The sequence below is a fragment of the Polypterus senegalus genome, chromosome 13, assembly GCF_016835505.1.
Source record: "Polypterus senegalus isolate Bchr_013 chromosome 13, ASM1683550v1, whole genome shotgun sequence".
NCBI classification, from domain to species: Eukaryota; Metazoa; Chordata; class Cladistia; order Polypteriformes; family Polypteridae; genus Polypterus; species Polypterus senegalus.
Window position 1 is genome coordinate 16,568,065 of NC_053166.1, and position 18,437 is coordinate 16,586,501.

General features: G+C 36.7%; 1 protein-coding gene across 1 annotated transcript in view; it reads left to right on the plus strand.

Annotated features, from left to right (window-relative positions):
* The window catches only part of LOC120542238 (teneurin-2-like), a 1,685,504-nt gene that overhangs the window by 85,165 nt on the left and 1,581,902 nt on the right, over positions 1–18,437 (plus strand). The window lies entirely within an intron of this gene.

Below are 18,437 nucleotides of genomic sequence, written 5' to 3' on the forward strand. Positions count from 1 at the left end.
AGAAATCACATGTACATAAGTATTCACAGCCTTTGCCATGTAGCTCAAAATTGAGCTCAGGTGCATCCTGTTTCCCCTGATCATCCTTGAGATGTTTCTGCAGCTTAATTGGAGTCCACCTGTGGTAAATTCAGTTGATTGGACATGATTTGGAAAGGCACACACCTGTCTATAGAAGGTCCCACAGTTGACAGTTCATGTCAGATCACAAACCAAGCATGAAGTCAAAGGAATTGTCTGTAGACCTCAGAGACAGGATTGTCTGGAGGCACAAATCTGGGGTTACAGAAAAATTTCTGCTGCTTTGAAGGTCCCAATGAGCACAGTGGCCACCATCATCCGTAAGTGGAAGAAATTTGAAACCACCAGGACTCTTCCTAGAGCTGGCCGGACATCTAAACTGAAACAAAATTCTCTGGTCTGATGAGACAAAGATTGAACTCTTTGGTGTGAATGCCAGGCGTCACGTTTGGAGGAAACCAGGCACCGCTCATCCCAGGCCAATACCATCCATACGGTGAAGCATGGTGGTGGCAGCATCAGGCTGTGGGGATGTTTTTCAGTGGCAGGAACTGGGAGACTAGTCAGGATAAAGGGAAAGATGACTGGAGCAATGTACAGAGACATCCTGGATGAAAACCTGCTCCAGAGTGCTCTTGACCTCAGACTGGGGCGACGTTTCATCTTTCAGCAGGACAACGACCCTAAGCACACAGCTAAGATTTCAAAGGAGTGGCTTCAGGACAACTCTGTGAATGTCCTTGAGTGGCCCAGCCAGAGCCCAGACTTGAATCCGATTGAACATCTCTGGAGAGATCTTAAAATGGCTGTGCACCGACGCTTCCCATCCAACCTGATGGAGCTTGAGAGGTGCTGCAAAGAGGAATGGGCGAAACTGGCAAAGGATAGGTGTGCCAAGCTTGTGGCATCATATTCAAAAAGACTTGAGGCTGGAATTGCTGCCAAAGGTGCATCGACAAAGTATTGAGCAAAGGCTGTGAATACTTATATACATGTGATTTCTCAGTTTTTTTATTTTTAATAAATTTGCAAAAACCTCAAGTAAACTTATTTCATGTTGTCATTATGGGGTGTTGTGTGTAGAATTCTGAAGAAAAAAAAATGAATTTAATCCATTTTGGAATAAGGCTGTAACATAACAAAATGTGGAAAAAGTGATGCACTGTGAATACTTTCCGGACGCACTGTAAGTGTGTCTCTAATGAACATTTCTTCTGTCGAGTTTGTGGATATAAAAACCCTTGTGTAACTTTTGAAGAACTGTTTTTATTGTTTTTTCCCTCCTGTGTTTGGCCAGGCATGGGAATGACAGCTCAGGATGCAGCAAGGAAATTTTGGGGTGGCAACCAGGTTGTCCCTTTTATTTTCTGGAGACAGAAAAAAAATAAACCAAAAGCAAATGTAATAATGCTTGTTGGCATGCATCTCTTCAACGGGGAGTTCAAAGTAACTAAGAGGTGTAGTCACTTTACATTCGACGGGTTGCTCTGGCTAGACAAGGCGCAGAATTAAGTGCCTTCACTGGGTGGCTTCTCAGCATTGTAGGTAGAGAAGGAGAATGACCATGTTAGTGGCAGCACCCCGTCTTATCTCGGTGCATTAATACATACCCTGACTGAGCTTGTGACGAGGTCCTCTGACGAATATGCATAACACCTGGTTATTAATTTTCCCTTCTCCTTTTCACTTTGATTCTTGTCATTTGTTAATAGCTGCTCTAGTTAATTGATAGTCTAGTTTTGGTTCCCTGGTCACAGTTCACCTGCCTATTGACTGCAATTCTTTCATCTCTTGCTGGTTGTCTTCTCCTTGCATTACACTATTAAAGGTATTAAAGTTAGGCAAGTGGTCTAACCATCCCACTGTTTAGATAGAAACTAGTATTACGGAGTTGCTTTATTTTTAATGTGTTCATTTTTTTTGTCTTCTAATTTGTTATACTTTGTCTTTGGACATCCTTCCCTTATTAACTCTAACATATTTTTGGATAGGAGTATGGGCAGGTTTATGCTGTCAGTTTGTATACACAGTATTTATTTTAATATATGTATGAAAGTATATCTGTGATTTATATGTACTTTTACCATTTAGTACACATTTTGTATGACATTTTTTCATGTCGATCTCCAAGTCATTATTATTATTGAAAATCGGTAATTATTATCTGAATATATTTGAAAGTGCTACAAATTATTTGTTTGATTATAACTTTGTTCATCTTGGGGGGTTATGTTTTGAATAAAATAAGTAAATATGAAAATAAATTTTGCATGAGTACCCTAATCGGTTGTTTGCTTGCACAACATAACTATCTCTTTGTGATGCTCTTGTATGAGCTTCATTTGCAATTTGTACAATAAAAGTAAATTGAACATGCAGTTTGGTAATAAGGTGCATCTCGTCAGTAAAAATATTTCTTCTGCTTTAGGGGATATGGACCTCTTTTATATTCATATCTCGGACAATTTTCACAGGCAATCTCAATTAGTTCGTCCCTCTTTACAAACCATCTGGACTCTTAAATCCCCACCAAGTATGTGCATGTGGTCTCAGTTGGCCCTTTTGTCTGAACAAAAGAATTTGCATTTTGTCTGTTATTTCTTAGGGTGCAACATATTGAATCATGTTGGTGTCAGTTTTCCTTTCCCACTTAATCCTCTTGTCTCTCAATAAAGAGTACTGTATTTCTAAACATAACTGCCTCACCCTGTGTACAATGTGGGTTTAAAGGTCTTTTGTGGATAGTCTCCTGCATTAATTATGACCAGGATAAACTCTTTTCACTGACATTATCTTGTCAGGAATTATAATATGTACATGTAATAGCTGTTGATGTACAAGTATTTTGTTTTGACAGCATTTGGTTACTTTGACAGTCTGTCTCACATGATGGAGCCAGTGAACACTCCATAATTTCTTAGTTGTCTAGTGAGTACAATTTGACAGAATATAATGTGTTGTATATCATCAGGTAGCCTTGAGCTCACAGATACTGTAGTGCTTTTGGTCACCTCTCTCTGGTCCTCGCTCTGCAAAGAACTTTAAACCACAAATAATGGATTTGTAAACAAACAGTTTGATGTACAGCTTTCGTCCTACTTTCGTGAATAAATAACAGCTCATGCTCCTTTTTGTATACAGTAAATAAATATAAATAACACCAGCACAACTATGCAGTTTCCTTTTCTGTAATTTAGAGGTTGAATATTTTGCATTGTTTACTGTAACAATTTAGGGTTTCTTAACTTACTTTGTTGTTTTTTATTATATACTAGGGGGCTTTGCTCGCCAACTCCCTGGCCTGTGGTTATGCACCAGCCACCGTGTGTCTGCCGCTCTCGTTTGTGGATTTCACTTTCACCAAGAAACAAATCTTTTAATTCTCGTGGAAATGCATATCATTGGGAAGAAACACTACTTTTCCCTGATGGCAACACGAATTAGATGATCTACAAGTCTCCGATTTAAACTTTAAAGCCGAACAATATGTCATATTACCTATGTCCATATATTCTATCTCTTTTCGCTGTTCCATTATTTCACCAAGTAATAATTTCCTTTAGCTTGTGCTAATGCGATCTTTACTATAATTTTTTTTGAGTCTTTCGAATTTTAGTACTTTCATTATCTCTAAGCTGCTCTGCAATTGTATCACGCCAATGTTTTTGAACCACTTTATGATGTTTTACTTTGTCATCTACTCTTTGTCTTTTATTATTGGCCCTGGTTGTGGTTAAATCTCTTGGCACAAAGGCTCGTCTCGTGGGACGTGAAAGTGTCTCTCTGAAAAAGTCACGTCTCGTCCCAGGCTAAAAAGTCTGGCCTCATCCCAGGATTTTTTAATATAATAGAGAGATTATTTCCTGCTAACATAGGTATTTCCAGTTTTTAAAGATAGACGAAAGTGACTGTTTTCCATGAAACATGAGTAAGAAGCACATTTAGAAAAACGCAGTAATATAATTCAGCATAGTCTCCTTGCTTCTTCTAAAGCTCTCTTGTATTCTACAGTATGTATGGTTGACAACAACATTTATTTCTATAGCACATTTTCATACAAATAATGTAGCTTAAAGTGCTTCACATGATAAAGAAAAAGAAAAAAGACAAAATAAATAAGAATTAAAATAAGGGAAAACTAATTAACATAGAGTTAAATTAAGGTCCGATGACCAGGGAGAACAAAAAAAACAAAAAAAACTCCATACGGCTGGAGAAAAAAATAAAATCTTGAGGGGTTCCAGGCCACGATACCATCCAGTCCCCTCTTGGCATTCTACCTAACATAAATGACCTCAATCAGTCCTCATTGTATTCAGGGTTCTCATGGAAAGACTTGATGATGATGGTCATGTGGACTTCTGGCTTTTAATCCATCAATGTAGGGACATCACGGTGCTTTGATTATGGGGTGGTGGCGCAGGTCGCCACCCCAAAAAACCGGATAAAGAACAGAAGAGAAAGTAGGGGTTAGTACAGATTTTAAATATGAATACCATGAATAATAATGATAATTAATTGAACATACAGTGCATCAGGATTTTACTAAGGTGAAGCTATGAGAAAGCCATGTTAAAGTAATGTGTTTACAGCAGTTTTTTTAAAGTACTCCACTGTATTACCCTGGGGAATTCCTATCGGTCAGCTATTCCAGATTTGAGGTGCATAACAGCAGAAGGCCGCATCACCACTTCTTTTAAGTTTAGCTCTTGGAATTCTAAGCAGGCACTCATTTGAAGATCTAAGGTTACAATTTGGAGTGTTAGGTGTAAGACATTCCGAAATATAAGATGAAGCAGATTATTTAAGGCTTTGTAAACTATAAGCAGGATTTTAAAGTCAATTTTAAATGACACAGGTAACTAATGTAGTGACATCAAAACTGGAGAAATGTGTTCGGATTTTCTTTTCCTAGTTAAGATTCTAGCAGCTGCATTCTGCACTCATTGCGATCGATTTATGTTTTTTTTGGGTAGTCCTGAGAGGAGTGCGTTACAGTAATCTAGTCGACTGAAAACAAAAGCGTGAATTAATTTCTCAGCATCTTGCAATGTTATAAGAGATCCAACTTTTTCTATATTTCTTAAGTGGATAAACTCTGTCCTAGTAATCTGATTAATATGTGATTTAAAATTCAGGTTACATTCAATAGTTACCCCTAAATTCTTTACCTCCGTCTTGACTTTTAATCCTATTGCATCTAGTTTATTTCTAATAACCTCATTGTATCCATTATTGCTAATCACTAAAATTTCTGTTTACTCTTTTTTTGGTTTGAGAAAATTACTACTCATCCATTCAGAAACACAAGTAAGACATTGAGTCAGTGAATCAAGAGAGTCAGGGTTGTCAGGTGCCATTGATAAGTACAGCTGTGTGTCATCAGCATAGATATGGTAGCTCATGTTATCCCCTGAGATAATCTGACCTAACGGAAGCATATAAATTAAAATGAGCAGCGGACCCAGGATACAGCCATGTGGAACACCAAATAGGATATCAGGGGTCTTTGAGTTGTAATTACCACAACTAACAAAGAATTTTCTACGTGCCAGGTAAGATTCAAACCAATTTAAGACACTGCCAGAGAGGCCCACCCATTGACTAAGGCGATTTCTAAGAATATTATGATCAATGGTATCAAATGTGGCACTCAGATCTAGGAGGATGAGAACAGATAAACGGCCTCTGTCTGCATTTACTACTTTAACGAGTGCAGTTTCTGTACTGTTATTTGTTCTAAAACCCGACTGAAACTTACCAAGAATAGCAGGTTTATTGAGGTGGTCATTAAGCTGCATAATGAATGCCTTCTCTAGAATTTTACTTAAGAAAGGCAGGTTAGAAATGGGTCTAAAATTTTCAAAAACAAAGGAGTCAAGATTATTTAACTACAGCATTCTTAAGACAGTCTGGGAAGACCCTCGTATCTAATGACGAGTTTACTATGTCAAGAATACTATCAATTAGCATGCCCGATACTTTGAAAAAACTTGTTGGTATTGGGTGGAGGACGCAGGTGGAGGGTCTCAGTTGAGAAATTATTTTATGTATATTAGGTAAATCTATCCTGGTGAAAGAATTTAATTTGTTTAAAATGGAGTACTGGGGTTTAAGTGGTTCAGTATTGGGGAGATGTGCTATATTATTTCTAATATCATTCATTTTTGAAAGTGATAAATGTCACTTTAGATTTCACAACTTTGAATCTCGCACATACATTTCACTTTTACCTTTATCCTACACACTGCTTGGGAATATATTTTATTATAGCATGTGTTACAAAAGACATTCCAATAGATTACATATCACCAATGTTAACAATGAGTATACCCAACTGGATATATCTGTTGGACAGACAGAAATCTGCTTATATAGATATATTGATTAGATTTCTATGTTTTGCTCTGTTAAGTTATGGTTTCAATTGTTCTGTTGTCCCATTTCTTAGTAGCAGTGCTAATGTTTGCAATGCGTCCTCTATTGGAATAAAAAAGGTGTTGCATTTTATTACTACATACATGACAAAATACATTCCAATACATGGCACATTGCAAATGGTAACAGAATGTAGGTGCTGAATGCCATGTTGGTTTAAGCCCACTTGGAGCTATAGGCATGGTGAATGGACATCACCCCTTGTTTTCCATAGCGGGTAGTCGGTATTATTAGACCTTGAAGACCACCTGGGGGTTTGTGACAATTATTTCCCCCTTGGTGTCTGGAGCACGTGCACCATCAGTAGCACAAATGGAGCCCCTTTATGTATATACTGCAGATTTTAAGGAGTGGGTGTACAGAGTATGTGCAGTTTTATTTCCATAAAGGGCACCCACCATGTAACTGTGCTCACTCCGGATCAACAAAGTTCAAAGGATGGGGGTGTGTATATAGTGAGTGCCATGGAGGACAGATGGGCATCCTGGCTGGACAACAGCATATCCTCTTGTCAAGATGAAAGGTGCCAGGGGATGGATGAGCAGAAGCTGTAGGCCAGGAGCAGTTCCTTTTCACATACATTAGGTGGCAATGGTCCACTGGAGGCATCCAGCTTGGATATCTGCAGGGGTTCATGGGAGGTGGGGTCCGAGTCCAGCATAAAAGGGCCAACACTCAACTGGAGGCGGAAGAAGAGGAAAGAATTCTATTGTTTTGTATAATTATTAGCTGTGCTTCATTCCACAAATTGTTTAGTGGATTACAAAATCCGTTATTTGAACCCATGACTGTGTTGAGCTTCATTGTGTCTGGGGTCTGGGATTTGGGGCCTGGTGGCAGCCACTACTTGCTACAATATATATATATCGATTACATGTATTATCAATAGAAGTTTGTACAGTAAGCTTACAGGCTATTAATCCATTTTCGTGATTATATTTTTACACCTACAGCTGCAAGCACCATGCTCCTGTCCAGTGTTTCAGCCTTCTTTGCACAGAATGCAGTACATGTTGTTATAGCTAGTCTCACTTTACTTGACAGGCTTAATGTCATTTAAGAAAAATATTTTCATTAATCAACAGTTTTCAGCTTATAAAGGTGTCAACACAGCTTAAAGGTGATCATTAAACACTTCTGACACTTTAAAACATTTATGCTTCCAGTTATCTAATATATGCTTCTCCATATTTTGATAAGTTTCACTTGTATGTCTGTAAAATGTTCTCTCTAATCATAAAAATCTGAACTTTTGCCAACGGTGCAAGAAGACAACAAGGCAGACCTGTTTCAGGAGACTGTGCCCCAATCAATGTCTGTTGGCATATGCCATAGTCTGCTTCAGCCACATGAGGGGAAAGACAGTGAAAATAAGAGAGACAGTCAAAAAATGGTATTAACAACATGACAATGATGTAAAATGTGTCTGGACACCTTAATGGGAAGCCAGCTACAGATTTTAGATGTCTATAAATCATCATTTTTGGTCATTTCATTATTGTGTTTTCGTTCATCATGGTTAATGCTTTTTATTTATTAAAAACAAATGTTTACATTGCAAAAGTAATCTAAACCACTAAATTCGGATGAGTGACGGACATGATAAATTTCAGTTGGTTTTCTTGATTAGTGAGGTCCCAGACTTTATTATGAATTCAAGAAGGCCTATCAAAGTGAGAATAATTATTTACCCATTGTTATTCCATTAAGAAGCCTGACATGGGTGTAAAAAAGTGTTGATAGCATCCTTCTTTCATAAAAGTAGGAAGAATGTATTCCCTGGGTTACTGTAACATCATCAGGTATGCTGACTGCACAAGGTGAGAAATTCTTTATATGTTTACCTTTTGCCAAGCAACACCTTTACAGCACTTGTGCAAATTGATTTTTGTAGCATTTACTTAAAAATATTCTACAGAGAGGAAAAAAAAATATCAGTACAAGGAAATGCTCAAGAGTGGCCATGTCAATACTTTGTAAGGATAAATATCAAGGCATTCTCGTTGTGCATTAATATGTGGGGACGTTTGTTAGAAAATCATTACTGTCTTGACTGAATTAGGAGCATTCGCAAGAATGATGTCATCAAAGTCAATACATGACGAGGCTGGTGGTTTCAACAGACACTTACTGCCCTCAGTATGGCAAATGGGTTTATGTATTTTAAAGCTGAAAATAAACTTTTTCATGTTTTCAGGAGGTTAATAGAAATCACAGTTAATATAGGCATTCATTTTTCTCTTCATTGAATTAAGTATTTGAAATCAAGAATAATAAAAATATACTATAATCAAAATGCATTGTGTGAGTGCAGCTCTGAGACGAGTAACAGTACACAGTGTTCCTTTAGTAATTAAAACACTTCATATTGGTATGTTTCACCGAAGGTTCATTGGAACATAAAGAAGAAAAGAGCATTAACGTAGATGAAAAAATATAAATGGATTCACATTTTCATCATGGGCTTCATTTCAAATTAAAAAAAAAAACATTCTTTACTAGCCAAAACTCAAATTACTTTTCAAACTTGGATGAGCTAATAAGTTAGCTGACATGCGCCATGCACATATCTTAAAAAGCGTTTCTGACTAACAAACTGATTTCCTTTGTTTAGGCAAAGATTAATTGATTTTCCTCATTCTTCCAAATCAAATTAAGGAATATGTGGGAGGTTACATTATTTAGCATTTATTAAATCTTTAATTTGCTGAAGTACATTGTGATGTACAATAAATAGATACTTATAACCAACATTAAAAATTCTGCATGTATAGTAAGGCAAGGAAAATCTACAATAGCTGAAGCCATTGCTTAAATGTGAAAAATCATTCACTTCTTATCAATATGTGCACCTCCTGTGTATTTGCATTGCAAATGTGTTTACATTTACGTTATGTATTTATATTTGCATAGTGTCTTCAGTGTCAATCATGCATAGACACAATAAAAACAGCATATACACCTAATATAAGAATTGTGATTCACTTTGAGTTTTTGTAAGGAGTTCAATTTACTTGCAACATACTGTACCCGTATGTTATGCATGTGACGTACTTCAGAAGACCAATTAAAGGTACTGAAGGTTATCAGTTTGTCAGTCTGAAGAACATTGGCTCTGATTGGTCTGATGACAAGCATGACATAATGACTGAAATTGTATCACCCTTCATAATTTTTATGAACTCAGCAGCAGGTATGATTTATTTTGTTACTAACACTTTTGATGATGAATCATTCCATCCGAAGAATGCTGATGTTCTTCATTCAGAGAAGGTTTGGAAGTAACACACTTCTATCAGCCTGTTCCATTTGCGGATACAAAAAAACTGAGCCTGCTGTATTCAAATGTTAAAGGTTATAAATGTAGACTTGTGGCACAACAGGGCAGATCTGATTATGGTTTACTGGCACCTGTTAACCTGTCATCAGACGACAGCAAATCTCTTACAATTCAATCCAGTTTTTGAGTGTGTTTGAGGAGTTGTAGTTGTTTGAAAATTTATATTTTTCTTGAGCTCCTGTAAAGCTTTTATTTCCCCTTGGGGACAACTAAGACTATCTATCGATCTATCGATCTATCGATCTATCGATCGATATGGACAAATTTGATGGTGAGAACAAAAAATGAAGAACCCACAATTGTCTCTGAAATAACTTGAAACTGACCAAAATCATCCATCATTGTTTATTCCATATTTACCAAAAATCAGACTTTGCTTTAGAGCTTTAATTCAACAGGATAGTTCAGATAATAACAACAACAACAATAAAATTTATTTCTATAGCATGTTTTCACACAAATGATGTAGCTCAAAGTGCTTTACAAGATGATGAAAGAAAAAAGAAAAAATGCACTGATGATAACACAAATGAAAATGGCATGGACAAAAATAACGGGACCTTTTACATCACATTTTGTTGCACAACCTTTAGAGTTTGCAATCACTGCAAACAAGAGATTCCTGGAGCTCTCCAAGAGACTTTTGTGCCTATTCACAGGTCGTTTGGCCCACTCTTAATGAGCAAAGTGCTCCAGCTGTGGGAGGCTTGAAGAGGCTTCTCCAGACTGCATTTTTCAGTTTTTACCATAAATGTTCGATAATTGAATTCAAATCAGGGCTCATAGAAGGCCACTTCAGAATTGTCCAATGTTTTGTTCGTAGCCATTCTTGGGTGATTTTTAGCTGTGTGTTTTTGCTCATCATCTTGTTGGATGATCCATGACCTGCGACTGAGACAGACCTTTCTGACACTGGGCAGTACGTTTCATTCCAGAATGCCGTGATGGTCTTGAGATTTCATTGTTTCCTGCTTAGACTCAGGGGACCCAGTGCCAAATGTAGCAAAGTGTCCCTAAAAACATATCTGACTATGTTTCAAAGTAGGTGTGGTATTATTTTCTTTGAAAGTTTCCATTTTTCATCTATGGTCATAGAGTTGATGTGACTTGCCCAAGAAGTCCAGTTTTGTCTCATCTGTCCAAAGGACATTCTCCCAGAAGCATTGTGGCTTGTCAATATACATTTTAACAAATTCCAGTCTGGATTTTTTATGTTTTACTTTTAACAGTGGAGTCATCTTATCAACTCTAAGCTGATTTAAGAACTGAAGTTATGTGTTCATACTTTCTCGTTCATGTATTTTGAATTAACAAAAAGCTGAATAAAAACAAATTGAGCTGCCAGTAAATAATGTGTTGCTGCAGTTAAATTCAGAAATGTATTTCTAGAGCTATTTCTAAGTATCCTACATATTTAGAAAACATCTTATTTTTGCATTATTTTTAAGATTGAAAAAGCATGTATGTTTTTTAAAATAAATTTTCTTTGAAGAAAATGACAGTCCATACAATAAAGTCAAATTTAACAAACCAGAACTCAACCCTGACCTGAAAGAAAGAGAGGAGAGCCAAAACAGCAAGGGCAAAAATTAAAAACAACAAAAAAGGGAGAATATCCTTTTTTTCCAATATAAATGCTTATTATAAACTTTTATTAATTAGATCTTGCAATATTCTAAAAAGCATGTTAATAGTTTTGTAATGTATGTTTAAGAAAACAGTGAAGGTTCTTAAAATACGTCGAATAAATGACTTTGATTTCCCAAACAGGCTTTCAAAATATATTTTACTTGAAAATGACTCTGAGCCTTGCAGTGAGACAAAGACAGGTTGACTTAAAAATCAGAGGATGTCAAGGGCCATGCACAACTGATCCGTTCATAATGGAAGAGTGAAGACGAAAGTATGGAAATTGTGCCAGAGCCTTATTAAATTTGACTGCATTTGCCTTCACAAGCAGTTCCCTGGCTTTACTTTTAAAACAAATTAATTTGTTCATCCTGCTTTGTTAAATTAATTTATACAATTTAGATTTTACCATACATACGCATCTTGGTACATTGCAAGTGTGTATAGTAGAAGTGAACATAAAAGTTTTATAGAATCAAAACACCTATTTCATAAAAGTTACATGGAACTGCATTAATCATTGCCATGCCTACATTAAAACAGTCACAAGTGAAAGTAGATAAAGTGATAATGAATGGCCTCATTCTGTCTGTGCAGTCTTTCTGTACTTATTTAGGTAACACTTCTATCAAATCAACTTACAAATCATATACAGTACCTACAATACGATTACTTCTATATTCCCAGGCTAGCTGGTTATGTGACTTGCAGAGGATACACACAGTTAGTCAAGTATAGGAATGATGTAGTGATCTGAATGTCTTCCTTCTAATAAAAACGCTCTTTTGTACGAACCTTAGATTAATAGGTGTTGCATGTATAATGACTCACTGAAGTGTGCACCTTTGAATTTCCTGAATAGAAAGTGCCAGGTGATGTGCTTGAATGACACATTTTTATTGTACTCCGTTTTTCTTTCAGAGTAATATTACCTATTATGTAACAATTCATTTGACTGTGTCTAGTGGTTTAAGATATGACTAAAAGCTTGTTTGATTCTGGTGCTAATCCTAGCAGGATCACTAAACGTAGGTGTTTTAATCTCATTGTTAGCAAAATGGGCTAGTTCAGCCCTGAAATCGTGTCTGATGGTTAACAGTTAAACATTAGTATCTGATGCAGCCTTTATTATTCGCTACATAATTGACTGCAGCAACAGTTGAGAGTCTAGAGTCAAAGGAGAGAGCTGTTAATGCAAAAAGGTCAATTATCTGGCAGCTGAGGCTGCCTCTAAATGTTTTAATGATATTACAAATTTGAAAAAAGGTCTAATGATATTACCAAAATTGAGCATATTCATTGTCCACTGGATTACGTTGGGGCTATCTGGCAGTAGTCATGTTGCACGTGTTTTTACTTGTTTAATGTTTAAAATATTTCTCTATGTAGTACAGCACACTGTAAGTCAGTAAGATGATATAGACAAAATATAATTTTCCAATCTCTGTGTCTGCTTTGCTAATTTAAGGGCCACACTGCCACATATTGTATTTGCATGCCTTTCTTTCTTCATATGCATCATCAAAATTACTGTATATCTATAAATCTGCAACATTCTTGTATACTTGTGTATATATAGACGTTAAGTTCTTTTTAATGTGACACTGGACTATGGACTATGCCTTCCCAGTCATCCTTTTCTGATCTGAGGGACATGTTGTAACCCAATTTCTGAATGGCAGGAAATGACCTGATCTGTAATTGTAACTATAAACCTTGTTTGAGTAGTTTGCAATGGCTACATCAAGGATTTTGACCTATTATTTACTCAGCATTTTTCTCCATACACCCTTTGGTGAGATGAATCAAGAAAGGGCAACTTCCATTCCGTGTTTGTGTTTTCCATTTTTATATGACTGGTTACGCAAAAACGCAAAACTGTTTCTGTCTGCTATCTATTGAATCTTAGAATTGTCACTTTAATCCCAGAGCTTCTACACTGATTACAACTTCTCACTGAACGCTTGTAACTTTACTGCCCTCTTTTACCCCCTTTTTACTTCTCCAGGCTGTTTGTTGCTAACTGTTGTATAATATTTTGTAATTTGTAGTTTAGTATTTATTGTTCTGCATTACTGTACTGTTAAGTGTACCCTTACTTGTTTGTCAATGGTTGTATTCTGTGAGGTAGTAAGTCAAATAAGAATTTCATTATACTTGTACACTATACTTTGTATATATGAAAGTAAATCTTTGATTGACTAACTGATTGATATGCTCATAGTAGTTGTATTACCATGTGTACAGTTTAATTCTGTAGCCAGCATAGGGGAAGCAGTTGGGGAACCACCATGATAACCCAGTTTAATTATACAAAAAATAGTAAGCTTAAGCACACAATTAAAAAGATGACTTAAGGTTAGTCTTAGGCTAGATTTATATTTCACGTGACGCAACGCATGCTCCAGGGGAAGCTTCTGCTACGCAAGCGTTTTACTGTTTATACTTGCACGCATACTTTACGTAAATCTGGAAGAATATACCAGGTGGCATTGCAAGATATTATCATGGTGAGCACAGGTTCGGCTTCGCTGTGTTGTGAATTGCCTGTAACATCCATTAAATTCTGAGGACACCTTACCGCAATATCTCTGAAAAGGATGTTTATTGATTAAATCCATCAATCCAGGGATGTGCCCATTCCAGCAAGCTTTTGGCACGAGGCAGAACAATCCCTAGATGGGGCATGAGCTCATCGCAAGGTGAATACAAGCACTCACACATACTGTACACTGGCACTACTTTAGTGTCACCAAATCTGCATATCTTTGGAAGGAAACCGGAGCACACGGTGGAAACCCAGCAGGAAAACATGCAAACTCCAGTCAGGGAATACCAGCTACGTGACTCCCTGTGAGACAGCAACGCTACCACTTCACCACTGCTTCACCCCCATGTGTATAATTATTAACAGTATTCATTATTTAAACTAAATTAACGATTTATCTGCAAAACGTAATGTACATACTTTAATGCATTTCATCATGAAAGTGATATCTATACTAATAAAAGGCAAAGCCCTCACTCACTCACTCACTCATCACTAATTCTCCAACTTCCCGTGTGGGTGGAAGGCTGAAATTTGGCAGGTTCATTCCTTACAGCTTCCTTACAAAAGTTGGGCAGGTTTTATATCGAAATTCTATGCGTAATGGTCATAACTGGAAGCTGTTTTTCTCCATTTACTGTAATGGAGATGAGCTTGAACGCCGTGGGGGCGGAGTTTCGTGTGACATCATCACGCCTCCCACGTAATCACGCAGTACGTAGAAAATCAGGAAGACCTCCAAAAAGCGCTGAAGAAAACATGCATTATATAATTGAGAAGGCAGCGAAACAATAAGAAGCGAGCGAGTGACATATACAACTATATTGATGAGTTCTGCTACTTCGGAAACAAAAGCCGCTTTTCCACTGCATAGTACGGCACGACACGGTTCAGTACAGCTCACCTTGGTTCGGCTCAGTTCGGCTCGGTTTGCGTTTCGACTGCAGTTTAGTACCGCTTTAGAGTGGGTGGGATTATTCACGTGTCGTTAGAGTTGCGCCGCCTCTACTGCAGTGACACCGTGGAACTTTTACAACAACACGCAGACAACGACAACACTTTAGCTCGACGACGCGCAAGGTTAAGCATCTAAAAAAAGCACATCACTAGCTAACTTTTATCACTGTTGCAAAGCATAAAATGAACTTAACTGCCAGTGTAACATTAAAATGCTGATTCTGTATATTACAGATCTTCCACATTTTGCAAAAAAGTCGCCGCAACAGACCATCTGTTTGGACATTTAACCGTGCTTCAGAGTGGTGGGATGTGATTGTTCCCGGTTTTACAAACACTCAGTGGCTGGAGAACTTTCGAAACTTCCGCGTGTCTGTACCTTTAAAGAAAAGAATAGACAGTGACGCAGTAATGACGATTTTCTCCGGGCAATCAGTGACCATCAGAGTTTATACGTCACATTTTGGTAACGGTTCGGCACGCTTGGAACCTCGGCTGAGGTGGTACTAAAAAAAGGACCAGGTACTGTTCCCAGTGGAAAGCCCCGCAAAAGTGAGCAGTACTGAACCGTGTCGTGCCGTACTATGCAGTGGAAAAGCGGCTAAAGCACGATGTAAACCTACACTTTAAATTAAGTTCATAGACAAGCTGCCGCTGGCGTTTGTAATTTAGTGCCTGCCCATATAAGGCCGTCCGTCAGCGGCAATCCAATAGCAAACTCCCACTAAATATTCACGGGTTAAGGACTGTGCTTATGCAGAGGAAGATGAGATGGTCAGGGTGGTGTTTGGCACAAACTCAGCGAAACTGCGAAAGAAAGTTTTAAGTGCCAGGACTAAGGTAACATTAAATACAGCCATGGACATAGCACGAGATGGCACCAGCACAGCTGGGGAACTTCGCTGCATGTACACCGAGCGGCTCACGTGAACTGACGCAGTGCACAGATAAAAGGCAACAGTTCCAAAGAGCTGAACAAAACCGAATTACACAATTGAAAAGGCAGCAAAAAAATATGAAGCGTCTGATACATACAGGCATATTCATAAATGCTGCTACTGTGGAAACAAAGCACACGGTGGAAAAAGTCAATGTCCCGCTAAAGGAAGACAGTGTAAAAAAAACCCGTGCATGCAGTGTGTCAGGTCTCGGATAAAGAAGAAGACGAGCTGTTTATTGATGCAGTAAGAAACTAATCGATGAATGAAACCTGTCATCTTTACAACGATTGACAAACACGGAATGTAACTTGAACACAACACATCCTACAAATACGAACCTGATTGAAAGAAATAATGATAATCAAATCCTTGATGACAGCAACACTCAGTAACACTCACAAAACAAAACTGTATATTGACAGTCATGTTACGTTATTTTTAAAATGTTCCCTTTTCTTTTTCATAACTTCTACTTCTCCACTGCGATACGCGGGTATATATTTAAATGTATATATATACCCCGATCTACAGTACATAATCTCGCACGGATAAGCCACACGCTGTGGCGCAATTGTAGAGTCTTCGCCTCTAATGCCGACATTCGAGGTTCGATTCCCTAGAGGGGATGCACTGAGTATGTACGCGCTACCTGATTCATTTTACCTTCGCATCTCCTTGGTTTGGGACGTATGAAAAAATATTCGGTTAACGCAGAATCATGTTACGTTATTTTTAAAATGTTTCCCTTTATTAGCACAAGCACAGCTGAGAAGCTTCGATGCATGTCCTCCATAACGCGTTAAAAAAATAACGCATTTAATCACACTTTCAATTCCAAGCAAACGGGAACTTTTGTCAATGCATGATTTCCTGGTACATCCATTACACTGATGCACACATCACAGCTACAAAAATGTTAGAGTCGGAATAAAGCGCGTTCCTACGACTGATCATTTCGACTTCGAGCGAAGCCTTGATAAAAGCATGGTTTTGTGCACACTGAAAAGCAAGCAAAATTAGATGCATTACAGAAAGCAGACTTTGTGGCTCTTACTGGGGATCATTGGACTTCCGTGACCGTTAGTAATTCTAATTACATCTAATTACAAAATGTTCAATGATCACACTGTTTTAGCCTAATGTACAAAATAATTTTGGCTAATGTTACTCAGAGTTTAAAGATTAAATTGGTCAAATTACCTTTTATGTTTCTGACTTATTTTTTTAAGAAGAAAAACTGTACTTTATGTTGAAATTTTGGTTATTATTATTTAAAGACAATACTATTCTGAAAATCTACTTAAAGTATTTAAACTACCACTTTATTTTTAAGTCTGCCCAATTTTAACCAGGGATGATATTTTTGTTTCTGTTTTGAATTCAAATGCAGTTTAAAGGCTTTTTTTCAGAAATTAAAACAGCTTCAGTTTACAATATTCATGTACATGTCTATTATTTGATTCTGTCGCCCACTAAAACACTTTTAAATTAAAAAAAAAACATTTGCGATTTGGGGCAAATTTACGTGTGCGATTACATACGATTAATCAAGATTAATTCTTACACAGCCTCTAATTAATTGGATTAATTTTTTAATCGAGTCCCACCTAATATATATATATGTGGATATATATATGTAGATTTGTATATATAAATGTGTATATACAGTATATATGTAGATATGTATATGTGTATATACAGTATGTATATATATGTGTGTGTGTATATATACAGTATGTATATATATGTATGTGTATATATATGTGTATATATATATATATATATATATATATATATATATATGCCAGCAACACTCATGACAATGACAAAACAATTACATTGTCAATCATGTTACGTTATTATTAAAATGTTTCCTTTTCTTTTTACTTCTCGCTGCCAATCACAGGTATTTTGCTATATATATATATATATATATATATATATATATATATATATATATATATATGTATATATATATATATATATATATATATATATATATAGATATATGCTTTTGCTTTGCTTTTCTTTTTCATAACTTCTTCAGCTTTATATTCTCCCAAGGTGTCTTAGGTCATCAAACCAAAAATTGCTCTTCAGTCGATGGTCACTTCTGAAGACCAAAGGTGATTGTGCTTTTTCTTGTTGCTGCACCCAGGCTATGATCAATCCTCCACTATGTCAGCCTATCCCTGTCTATTGAAATTTTCAAATCTTGCTTGAAGATGTATTTTTATTTGTTGGTTTTAAGATTCTGTTTAACCTCATGTTTTGGCTTGTCTCATTTTTAATGTTATATTTATTCTTTCTTAATTTATTTTATTTTTATTTAATTGTTTCTTTTTGAGTTGTGTATTGTTTTTATTGTCTTTGCTGTAGTACATGTTTATGTATTTCTAATGTATTTACTTTTTAGCTTACTATACAGCCAGTTGATGTTTTTGTAATTGTGCTATATAAATAAAATGACTTTACTTGTGCCCTGTGCTTGCTGGGATAGGCTCTAGCTTCCCCATAACCCTGCTCAGCATGATTTAGAAAATGGATGGATGAATGGATATTT